Source organism: Dasypus novemcinctus, chromosome 3, assembly GCF_030445035.2.
Source record: "Dasypus novemcinctus isolate mDasNov1 chromosome 3, mDasNov1.1.hap2, whole genome shotgun sequence".
NCBI lineage: Eukaryota > Metazoa > Chordata > Mammalia > Cingulata > Dasypodidae > Dasypus > Dasypus novemcinctus.
Window position 1 is genome coordinate 17,993,425 of NC_080675.1, and position 12,660 is coordinate 18,006,084.

The 12,660-nt window shown below is 40.0% G+C and overlaps 1 protein-coding gene across 3 annotated transcripts in view; it reads left to right on the forward strand.

Moving 5' to 3' along the window:
- FOXN3 (forkhead box N3) overlaps positions 1-12,660 on the forward strand; it is a 389,249-nt gene that overhangs the window by 17,406 nt on the left and 359,183 nt on the right. The gene's annotated exons all lie outside the window — the stretch shown is intronic.

Genomic DNA, 12,660 nt, shown 5'->3' on the forward strand with positions numbered 1-12,660 from the left:
GCTGGGCCTTGGGTGAGGGGCAAGACAGACTAGGCTCTGCCCTAAAGAGGATTAGATGAGAGAAGGTGGACCAACCGCTGGGAGCGAAGAAAAAACTTTGCAGGTGACTTTGTGATTGATATTTTGCGATTGAATCAGGCTGCAGCTTATTTGCATGATGTGAAAGAAAGAGACTTGGTGCCATCTCAAGTCATTGCCCTCCTTTGTCCTTTGGTTTTAATCCTTGCATAAGAAGCTGAACTTTCCCCCGGCCTGTGTTTAACAAATCAACAGGCAGAGGAATTTAGTATTTCGATGTTCCCAAGGGCAACAGATAATCTCCGCAGAACTGGACCCCTACCCCCGGTTTTCTGCCTCAATATCACCCTTGATATTGAGTTTAACTCATTACTTTGTTGCTAGGATCGATGTTTTCAATGCTTCGTTTTTATTTTCTGTTGCTATTGGTCTTGGTAAATGAGAATGACACAGGGACCTGAAATAGATGGTTGGAATCGTATTTTGTTTTCTTTTCATTGAATAGTTTTCTTTCTCTACTGCCCTGTACCATGGATGGGAAAAAACACTGGCATTTTAGGAGCTCTAAGTAATCTGTTATCCACCTGCTAGGATGCAAACACAATTCATGTGGTAAATTACTTTATGTGCTGATAAGGCCTGTGTTTTGGAAAAATGTTGGACTATTTGTATCCAAAACATTGTTTTGAATCAAGCCATCTAAAATATGCAGATTAAGAATAGGAAATAGTATTCTAAATACTGTAGTCAAAATTCCAGGAAGGGTTAGGCAACAAAATGCAAGAAGTCTATAATTAGGCATCGACCCTGGTTTATTTTATTGAGTATCTCTCTAGGCTTGGCTCTGGCATTGGTCGGGGAACAATTCTCCAGCACAGAGGAGTTCATTCTAGAACATAATGCAGGAGGCAAATCTAGCCCTCTCAGCGCCAAGACGGCAGGCACTTCACATACTGTGATCTTTCCTTTATGGAATAGGGAATAGGATTTCTGGTCAATGAGGAGCAGAAGGTTGGAGATGAGGCTCTTTTTGCAAATTGTGTTCACTCTCTTCTCAACCCTGAGGCTTCTCTCTTATCTTTTTAGAAAAAAAAAATCTCTTGTCTTATAGAAAACTCTCCAAACTTAGCTCCTGTGGAGTTACTAAGTCCCAGCTAAGGTCATTGAAGAGATACTGGGTCCAGGAACTGGCAGGCTGAGGGAGGGCTGAGCCCCTCAGCTTTTACAACGAGCTGCTGAGTGGTCTCTTACTTGGAACAAGGGCTCCTTCCTGTTCTTTTTATTTTTTATTTCTCTCCCTTCTCCTCCCCCCTGCTGTCTGCTCTCTGTGTCCATTTGCTGTGTGTTATCAGCGGCACCGGGAATCTGTGTTTCTTTTTGTTGCGTCATCTTGTTGTGTCAGCTCTCCGTGTGTGTGGCACCATTCCTGGGCAGGCTGCACTTCCTTTCACACTGGGTGGCTCTCCTTACGGGGCACACTCCTTGCGCGTGGGGCTCCCCTACGTGGGGGACACCCCTGCGTGGCACGGCACTCCTTGCGTGCATCAGCACTGCGCGTGGGCCAGCCCCACACGGGTCAAGGAGGCCGGAGGTTTGAACCGTGGACTTCCCATGTGGTAGGTGGACATCCTATCCATTGGGCAAAGTCCGCTTCCCTGTTCTTTATATTTAATATTCAGTCACCACAAAGGGAAGAGATAGGACCTCCATATTCTTGATTTGGCCAAGGCAGTTTTTAAATGAATTGTTTACTACTTAAATTAATTATTTATTGATTATATTTTAATGAAGTGCTCAATGCATTTTTATTGGGGTGACCATACAGCCTGATTTGTTAGTGACAGTTTTGGTTTATGCTTGCTGCCCCAATGTAATTGCTAGTAGTGTCCTCTTTCATTTTTGAGAGACTCCTTGTTTGTACACCTTTCTTACAATGGTTATCCATGTGTTTAGCAGTAGTGGGTAAGAATCATTCAGATCAACTCTTCTCCCGAGAAAAGCTGCTCAAAGTTGAAGAGAAAAGGCTGGTTTGGCAGCATGGGGGAGCTACTAAGGCAATGACGATTTCCAGAGCCAAGATTCAAGAGGGGGAGGAAAGCCCAGAGAGGTTAACCCAGCTTTTGGGTCCTCTTCCTCTGGAAATATTTGTCACTTCCAAAAGTAGGAGCCAAGATATTAAGAAGCCTAGCAGAGCTATCAACAAACTCATGGGACTGGGGACATGATAATTGTATTCCCGTCTTGCCAAGGAGAAGCAGCCGTAGGAAGCAGCCTGAAGATTTCATTTGGAGCCTTTAGTCAAGGTAGACCAGAAATAGAACAACTCTCGTAGGGACTGAATCCAAAATTCAAATAATTCCAGATAGTGAGTGTGCCTAACCTAGATTCTTGCTAAAAGCAAAAGTAAAAATCCTCTTTGAAGGAAAATACATCGCCCTGAGCCTCATGTTATCACTACAGTTTTTCACGTACTCTATCTGCTACTCAGTGAAATGTAACTAGACATATGAGAAGACAAGACAGGGCCAAAAACCGAGAGATAATAAAATGGACAAATGCAGATATAAAATGGTGAAGTAGTAAGTTTTACAATTCCCTCCCTCTACCATAAAAATGATTAAGCTGGGAAAAGAACCTGGAGTTAACTAGATGGTAACTCTGGAACCAGATTGGACATTTAGAACAACCATGGAAGTACCAGGTGAAGGGAGAAGTTGTTGAGAGTTGAGCTTTTGTAAGTCAAGGCCAGCAGGGCAGCATGAACCGGTGACCAGCCCCCGGTCCCCTGTCCTGCAGCAGCACCTGTGTTAACAACGGCAACGTGGAAACCTGGCCTGGATTCTGGGAGCTGCCTGCTGAGGCCAGGGTGGGCAAAGGAAACCTCATCCTCCCAAAGTTGGGGTTGGAGACTGAGGTCAGTACAGAGGACCCCTGAAGGATCAGCATGGATACTGGCCTCCGTTTCAGCTCTCTGCGCTATAGCGGGTTCTAGCCTCTCTCAAGCATCCACCAGAATATAAAAAGTCAATGCACCTTCCTTGGTTGGTTTCTTTTGTGTGTGGGCATTTCTTGGTCTGGAGAATCTCTGAGGATCCAGGGCAGGTGCTGGTCTTGGGTTTGGCCCTCTGGACAGCAGCAGCTTCTTGCCTCCTACCAACATCCACTGGGATGTAAAAAGCCAGCAAATCTTTTCTTCTGGTCAGTTTTCTTTCTTTCTCTTTCTTGTGTTTTTTGTTTCAGTCTGGTGGATGCCTGAGAACCCAGCAAAGATCCTGGCTTCAGTTTCAGCCTTCTTGACAGCAAGGGTTCGGCCACCCACAGGCTTCTTCTGGGGTGTTTTCTTTCCCTGCCTCCCGTCTTTCCTTCCTTCCCTTCCTCCCTCCCGCCTACCTGCCTGCCTTCCTCCCTTCCTTTACCTTTCTTTTCCATCTTTCTGCCCTTTCTTCCTTCCATCCTTCCATCCATTTTCTTCCTTTGTTTCTTCCTTCCTTCCATCCTTCCATTTGCCCTCCCTCCCTTTCTTCCTTCCTTCTATCCTTCCATCTGTTTATTCTTCCTTTCTTTCCCCTCCCTCCCTCCCTTCCTTCCTTCCCTCCCTCTCTTCCCCTCTCCCTCCCTCTTTCCCTCCTTCTTTTTCTCCTACTTTTCCCCTTTGCTTCCTCCCTTTTCTTTCTTCTCTGGCAAATCCCTGAGGCCCAGTGCAGATGGTGTGCTTGGTTTCAGCCCATTCAGCAGCAGTGGCTTCCAGTCCACGTCAGTATCTGCTGGGATCTATAGAGCCACGCCCCCTCTTTTTGGCAGGGGGTGGAGAGGTTCCTTTCTTTTTCTCTTTTTTTTCTGTCTGACAGATCCCTGAGGGACCAGCACAGATACTGACCACAGTTTGGCCTCAGCAAGAGCAGCTTCCCGCTTCCCACCAGCAATTACAGAGAAACTTGAAGAGGCAGGGCACCCTTTTTTTGAATGGGTGTTTTGTTTATTAGTTATTTTTTCTTCCTCTTTCTTTCCCTTTTTAATTTTTTTTCTTTTGTTTTCTTTTTCTTGGCCTGGTAGACTAAGGAGTGAGAGAACTAGATTTCCAGAGTGATCACAAGATAATACTCAGAAAATTCAGTTCTCAAAAAAAGGTACAAAATATACAAAGGACAAGAAAGCGTGGCCTAGTCACAGAAAAAAAAAAAGAATTCAACAGAAACTCTACTGAAGGAAGCTCAGTTGCTGGAACTACTAACCAAAGATCTTAGATCAACTCTGTTAAATAGGACCAGTGAACTAAAGGAAAACATGGCCAAAGAACTAAAGGAAATCAGCACAACAATATATGAACAAAATAATTTCAATAATGAGATAGAAATTATAAAGAAGAACTGAATGGAAATCTTGGTGCTGAAAAATAGAATAACTGAAATGAAAAATTCAGTAGAGGGAAGCAGATGTGGCTCAAGTGATAGGGCCTCCACCTACCATATGGGAGGACCCACGTTCAACCCCTGGGGACTTTTGGTGAAAAAGAAGAAGAGAAAGCTTGTCTGCATGGTGAGCCAGTGCCTGCACGGTGAGCTGAGTGCCTGCACAGTAAGCCAAGTGCCTACGCAATGAGCCAAGTGCCCACACGAGTGCCTGTGTTGAGCCAATTGTCTGTGTGAGTGCCCACGTGGTGAGCTGAGTGCCCACATGCAAGCCAAGTGCCTGCGTGGTGAGCCAGTGCCTGCGCAAGTGAGTCACTCAGCAAGATGATGACACAGCAAAAGAGAGGTGAGGGGAGAGTCAGGTGAAGCACAGCAGAGACCAGGAACTGAGGTGGCGCAATTAACAGGGAACCTCTTTCCACATCAGAGGTCCCCAGGATCAAATCCTAAAGAAGAAAGATGAGAAGAGAAGACAAAAAGAGAAATTGATACAGAAGACCACACAGAGAATGGACACAGACAGCAAAAACAGCAGGGCATGGGAGGGGAGGAGGGGAAGAAAAAAATTCAATAGAGGTCTCCAGCAGCAGATTAGAGCAGGCAGAAGAAAGGATCAGTAAACCTGAAGACAAGACAATTCTAATTGTCCAATCTGAGGGGCAGGAAAAAAGAATAGTACTAATGACAAAACAACAGAGCCTGAGGAACCTCTGGGATGCCATCAGATACATGAATATATATGAATCATAGTTGTCCCAGAAAGAGAAGGAAGGGCCAGAAAAAATATTTGAAGAAATAATATTTGAAAACTTTCCAAATCTGATGAAAAATATGAATTTATGAATCTAAGAAGTTCCATGTACTTGAGGCAGGAAAAATACAAAGAGATCCAAATCCAAGAAACATTATAATCAAACTGTCCAAAGCCAAAGGCAAAGAGCAAATCTTGAAATCAGCGAGAGAAGCAATGTGTCACATTCAAGTGGTCCTTAGTCAGATGAGCATCCAACTTCTCATTAGAAACCATGAAGACCAGAAGGCAGTGGAATGATATATTTGAAGTGCTGAAAGAAAATAAAAAGCTGTCAACCAAAAATAATATATTCAGGGACCGGATAACGTAGTGATTTTGGTGGTAGACGAGGATTGTAGTTAATAATACAAAACAAGAATATTCCTCTTACTAGGTGTTAAGAATATGGTGATACTTGAGAAAAATAAAATTAATGTAACCTATAGACTATAGTTACTAATAATGTAATATTTTAGTAACAAATGCAAAGAAGGTACTATATCAGTGCTAAAGGAAAAAAGGAAAGAATATGGGATTTAGCTTTATAAGATGTGAATATGATCAAGTTTTGTTTTTTCATTTTCTTCATTAACAAGGAGACCTCAGCCTTATCGTTTAACCAATCTGTGCTCATTTATTCATCTTTCTGAACACTTGGGAAACAAGCTTGTTTTTAGGATGAAATAAGATAAATGTATCTGGACATGACTTTTTAAAGTAATGCTCCCATAATTTGTTAAGCTGCCCTTTGCCTGTTACTTTATTTTTTGAAGTTGAAATAAGTTCACTGATTTTGGGGAAAAAAATCTAGCAATACCGTCCTTCAAAAGTAGGAGAGAAATTAAAACGTTTACATATGAATAAAAACTGAAGAAGTTCACTACCATTAGACCTGCCTTATAAGAAATGCTAAAGGGAGTCCTTCATGATGAAAGAAAAGAATCTAGAAAGCCACTATTTAGTGATAGTAACTTGAAGTTGTATGAGGAAATTAAGAACTCTGGTATCGGTAACTATGTAGGTAAATAAAAATGCTAGTATTATTGCTTTTCTTGGTTTGTAATGCTGTATTTTACTTGTTATATGGCTTAATATTAAAACATATAAACATCAGTCATAAACGTTTGTTATTTGGCACACAGCATATAAAAATTTAATTTCGACAAGAACACCATAAAGGGGAAAGGTGGGTGAATATAGGAACAGGGTTTGTGTAGGCTATTGAGGTTAAGTTGGTAACAATACAAATTAAATAGTAATATATTGAAGACATTAAATGTAATTCCCATGTTAACCACAAAATAAGTCTGAAAAATCTACAAAAAAGGAAATGAAGTGTGATTCAAAATTACAAAAAAAAAAAAAAATATCTAAACCAAAAAGGAAGACAGTAGTGGAGAAAGGAGGGACAAAAAAAGCATAAGACAATCTCATTTTAGATCCAAAGTGAAACATAGGTTGGAAGTTAAAGGATGAAAAAGTTATACTCTATGCAAATAGTAACTAAAATAGAGTTGGGGTAGCTATACTAATATCAATTGAAGATTGACTATAAGTAAAAAACTTGTTAAAAGGGACAAAGAAGGACTCTATAGAAGGTTAAAAGGGCCAATTCACCAAGAAGATATAATAATTATAAACATATGCACCAAACAACAAAGGCCTCAAAATATATGAAGCAAACATTGACAAAATCAAAAGGAGAAATAGAAAGTTATACTAAAATAGTTAGAGATTTCAATATGCCACTTTCAAGACTGCATAGAACATCTATACAGAAGATCAACAAAGAAATAGAGGGAAAAAGATATGGTCTCAAATGACTGAGCTCCTGCCTACCACACGGGAGGTCCCTCTTTTGGTTCCCTGTGCCTCTTAAAGAGGACAGCTAGCTGGCATGATGGGTAGGTGTGGCAAGCTAACACAACAAGAGACACAAGAAGAAAAACATAATGAGAGACACAAAAAAGCAGAGAATGGAGGTTCCCCGTGCCTCCTAAAGAAGATGGAGCAAGACAGCGAGCTGACATGACAGGCAGGTGTGGCAAGCTGACACAACAAAATAACTCAACAAGAGACTCAAGAAGAAAAAACACAATGAGAAGACAACAAGGCAGGGAACAGAGGTGGCTGGAACGATTAGGTGCCTCCCTCCCACATCGGTGGTCCTGGGTTCAGGTCTTGTTGCATCCTAATGAAAGAAGGAAGACAAACAGACACAGCAAGTGAAAACAATGAGAGGTTAGAGAGAAATAAGTAAGTAAAAGTCTTTTTTAGAAAACAATAAATAAATCTTTAAAAAAAACAAGGAAATGGAGGACTTGAATAACATTATAAACCAACTAGATCTATAACACAACACATTATATATATATATATATATAAAACATTGTTCATAACATTTCACCCAGAACAGGGGAATATACATTCTTTTCTTTTCTCTTTTTTTATAAACTTGTCTTAATATTTTCCTCACCAAGATGGCTCCCTCGAATGTTTGTTTGCTGTTTTTGCTCATTGTCTGCTCATCATGTCTGCTCATTGTGTCTGTTCATTGTCTGTGCATCTTCTTTTAGGAGGCACTGGGAAAGGGACCCAGAACTTCCCATGTGAGAAACAGGTGCCCAACTGCTTGAGCCACATCCACTCCCTGCTCGTTGTGTCTGCTTGTTGCATCAGCTTATTGCATCTGTTCATCTTCTTTAGAAGGCATCAGGAACTGAACCTGGGATCTCCCATGTGGGAGGCAGGCACCCAACTGCTTAAGCTACATTCAGTCCCCTTATACATTCTTTCATCTGCATATCGGTCATTCTCCAGTATAGACCATATAATTGGCACAAGAGAAGTGTCTAAATTTTTAAAAGAATCATACAAAGTAATTTGTCCATCCACAATGGAATGAAGCTAGAATTCAATACCAGAAGGAAAATTAGAAAATATGAAAGTATGTGGAAATTAAACAGCATACTCTGAAAAGTCCATTGGGTTAAAGAGGAAATCAGAAAGGAACTTAGAAAATACTTGGAAACAAATGGAAATGGAAACACAACAAACTTAAAATTATGGATGCAGTGAAAGCAGTGGTCAGAGGGAAATTTATGGCTATATTAGAAAAGAAGAAAGATCTCAAATCAATAACCTAACTTCACATCTTGAGGAACTAGAGAAAAGAGTTAACTGGAGGAAGGAAATAATTAAGATTAGTACAGAGATAAATGAAGTAGAGAAGAGAAAAACAATTTAAGAATCAACAAAACTGAAAGTTGGTTCTTTGGGGAAAAATATCAATAACATTGACATACCTTTAGCCAGACTTAAAAAAAAGAGAGAGAAAAGATACAAATAACTAAAATCCTAAATGAAAATGGTGATATCACTACTGACTGTACAGAAATAAAAAGGATTATAAGAGAATACTATGAAGAGTTGTATGCCAGCAAACTAAATAATCTAGATGAAATGGGAAAAAATTCTAGATACACAGAAATTATCTAAACTGATTCAAGAAGAAATAGAAAATTTGAACAAACTATAACAAGTACAGAGATTGAATAACTAATCAAAAACTCTTCATCAAAGGAAAATCCAGGACTGGATGGCTTTGCTGGTGAATTCTACCAAAATTTTAAGGAATAATCAACACCAATCATTTTCAAACTCTACCAAAGAATTCGAGAGGAGGAATACTTCCTAAATCATTCCATGAGACCAGCATTATCCTAATACCAAAGTGTTGTAAAAGCATCGTAAGAAAAGAAAATTACAGACTAATTTCCCCTATGAATATAGGTGTAGAAATTCTTAAGAAAATACTAGCAAATCAAATCAATAGCATATTTAAAAGATAGTGCACAGTAACCAAGTGGGATTTATCCCAGGAATGCCAGAGTGTGTCAATGTATAGAAATCCAATGTAATACACGACATAAAGAAAATGCAGGGGGGCGGAATACATACCTATCTCAATAGATGTAGAAAAAGCACTTGACAGAATCCAGCATCTTCTCTTGATAAAAAGTACTCAGATAATTTGGAATAGAAGGAAACATTCTCAACATGATAAAAGCCATTTATGAAAAACCCACAGCTAACATCTTACTCACTGGTTAAGGACTGAAAGCTCTCTTCCTTTTATCCATCCCTCCCTCCCTCCCTCCCTCCCTCCCTCCCTCCCTCCCTCCCTAATTATTTATTTATTTCTCTCCCCTTTCCTACCTCACCCAGTTGTCCATCCCCAGTGTCAATCCGCTGTGTGTTCCTCTGTGTCCGCCTGTATTCCTGGCAGCGGCATCCGGAATCTGTGTCTTGTCTTGTTGCGTCATCCTGCCGAGTCAGCTCTCCGCGTGTGCGGCACTGTTCCTGGGCAGGCTGCACTCTTCACGCTGGGCAGCTCTCCCCAGGGGGGCATCCCCCGTGCATGGGGCTCCCCTACATGGGTGTCACCCCCGCGTGGCACGGCACCCCCTGCACACATCAGCACCACGTGTGGGCCAGCCCATCACATGGGTCAGGAGGCCCTGGGTTTGAACCCTGGACCTCCCATGTGGTAGGTGGATGCTCCATCCACCGGGCCAAATCCACTTCCCCAAACTCTCTTCCTAAGATCAGCAACAAGACAAGGATGCCCACTTTCACCACTGCTATCCAATATTTTAGTAGAAGTTCTAGCCAGAGCAATTAGGTAAGAAAAAGAAATAAAAACCACCCAAACTGGATAGCAAGAAATATAACTATCCTTTTTTAAAAAAGACTTATTTATTTATTTTTATTTCTCTCCCCTCCCCACCCCATTGTCTGCTCTCTGTGTCCATTCACTGTGTTCCTCTGTGCCTGCTTCTATCCTTATCAGCGGCACCGGGAATCTGTGTTTCTTTTTGTTGCATCATCTTATATCAGCTCTCTGTGTGTGTGGCACCACTCCTGGGCAGGCTGCACTTTCTTTTGCGCTGGGCAGCTCTCCTTACTGGGCGCACTCCTTGCACTTGGGTCTCCCTTACGCGGGGGACACCCCTGCATGGCAGGGCACTCCTTGTGCGCATCAGCACTGCACATGGGCCAGCTCCACACGGGTCAAGGAGGCCCGTGGTTTGAACTGCCAACCTCCCATGTGGTAGGCGGAAGCCCCATCCATTGGGCCAAGTCCGCTTCCCATAACTATCTTTTAAACTATGGTGATAATGGAAATTAGTAACACCATTTTGGAAAACTAATTAGCATTATCTAATAAAATTGAACATAATTGAACCTATGAGTGAACAATTCTATTCTTACATACATTCCCAATCAAAAATTATGGATAGGAATGTTAATAGCATCATTATTTATAACAGTGAAAAAGTGGATGTCCATCAGAAATATGATATGTACACATACATACTTTATGAAATAAATGGAAAGCTGTATATCAATAAAAATCTGCACAATTGTCTGGATGAGTCTCACCAGCATTATGAAGCCACACACACACACACACACACTTTTGTATTCCATTCATATAAAGCTTTAAAAAGGCACAGAGAAACTATCATATTAGGAATGTCTGGTATTATAATAAAACTATAAAGAAAGTGGTTACCATAAAAGTTAAGTTACTATTTGTGCTGGAGGATGGGTATGCTAATTAGGAGAGAGAATAATGAGGGCTTTAGGGGTGCCTTCTTGACTTGGATAATGTCTTTCTGCTTTGTGATAAGTAATTGAGTTGTAAATTTTAGTTTTGTGCACTTTTCTCTGTGTGTTATGTTTTTACAATGTTAAGTTTTAAAAATCAATGATTATAATTTCACTACCATTTCCTTAATTTTTAATCAACTTTATATATTATCCATAGACTATAACAATGGAGGATTTAGACCTGTCCCCTTCTTCTCTTTTGAATTGGTATCATTGTTTATATTATTAAATACTATTCATCAATGAGATAGTGATATATACTATGAATACAAATCCTTTCTTGGGAACTTTTGTTTTTTCCTATTAATAAACACTATTTTTTTTTTTTAATTAGAGAAGTTGTAAGTTTACAAAACAGTCATTTATACCGTACATGATTCTCATATATCACCCTACCACTAGCACCTTACAATATTATGACACATTTGTTACAAATGATGAAAGAGCATTGTCATAATATTACTGCTATCAATAATCCATACCTTATACTTGGTGTACTTTTTCCACAAACCATCCTATTAGTAAAACCATGTATTAGTACTGTATATTGGTTACAGTTCCTGGGAAAACATTGTTATATTTGTACTGTTAACCACAGTCCATCATCCACCATAGGGTTCACTGTGTACAGTTCGTCCAAAGTGTACACTCAGTGGTTTTCAGTTTCAACACAGAGTTGTGCTATCATCACCTCAGTTCCTTTTAGAATGTTTTCATTATACCAAAAGGGAAAATCCTATACCCATTTATACTACCCCCCATTATGGACCCTTAGTGTTGATATAGTACCTTCTTTGCCATTGCTGCAAAAATATTACATTTTTACTATTAACTATAATGTATAAGTTACATTAGTTGTATTTTCTGCTTGTCTCACCATATTCTTAATACCTTGTAATAGAGAAATATTGCTGTATTTGTGCTAGTAACCATAATCATCATCCACCACCAAAATCACTATGTTACACAGTCCCTAGATTATCCTCTAGCTTTCTTTCAGTTGACATTAACTTCCCTAGGGATTGTGAGATGTACCAAGAACATGCTCAGTGATTGATTGGTAGGGCCCTTCTCCCTTTCTCTTCCTCCTCAGTAGCTGGAAAACTGTTTAAGCATGGTATTTTTCTTATCCTGTCTGGAGATTTTAAATGAGATTCATTTGACTTACATCAGTAATTTGATTTTGGAGAAATCTTTAAAGGTTCTGACAAGATTATTGTGTTTCTAAATGTCCTGCACCTCTAGGTAAACTTGAGATCCTTTAGTAAGCTTAGTTTCACAATGGTCCAGAGAGAAGATTACATCTTTCCCAGGGATTATAAGAGCACATTGTCTTCCACAGGGACAATGTGGTTTTAGTGCCATCATCTGGGATGGTTTTAGTACCATCATCTTGGTAATCAGTCAGCTCCACTAATTAGATATTGCTAGAAAAAAAAAATGTATACAGTTCAAATATTCTTAAACAAGTTAACTTTTTTGTAGATGTCACCCAACCTTAAATTGACTTCTAGTTCATGACACCATGCAGCAGGTCACTTAATTTGTGGCATATGATTAGAACTAGTTAACCTTTGAAGGTACACCAAGAAGTTTCATGGATGGAACTAGGCATTATGCATTGTTTAAAATATGTGTTTGATTATATGTGGTATAAAATTCCAGGCTAACGTGTTTCAGTTGTGGAAACTTTATTGCCCATTTGTTATTAAAGTGTCCTGAAATTATTGTAAAGGAAAATGTTGGCTCTGCCCTCTGCTACTG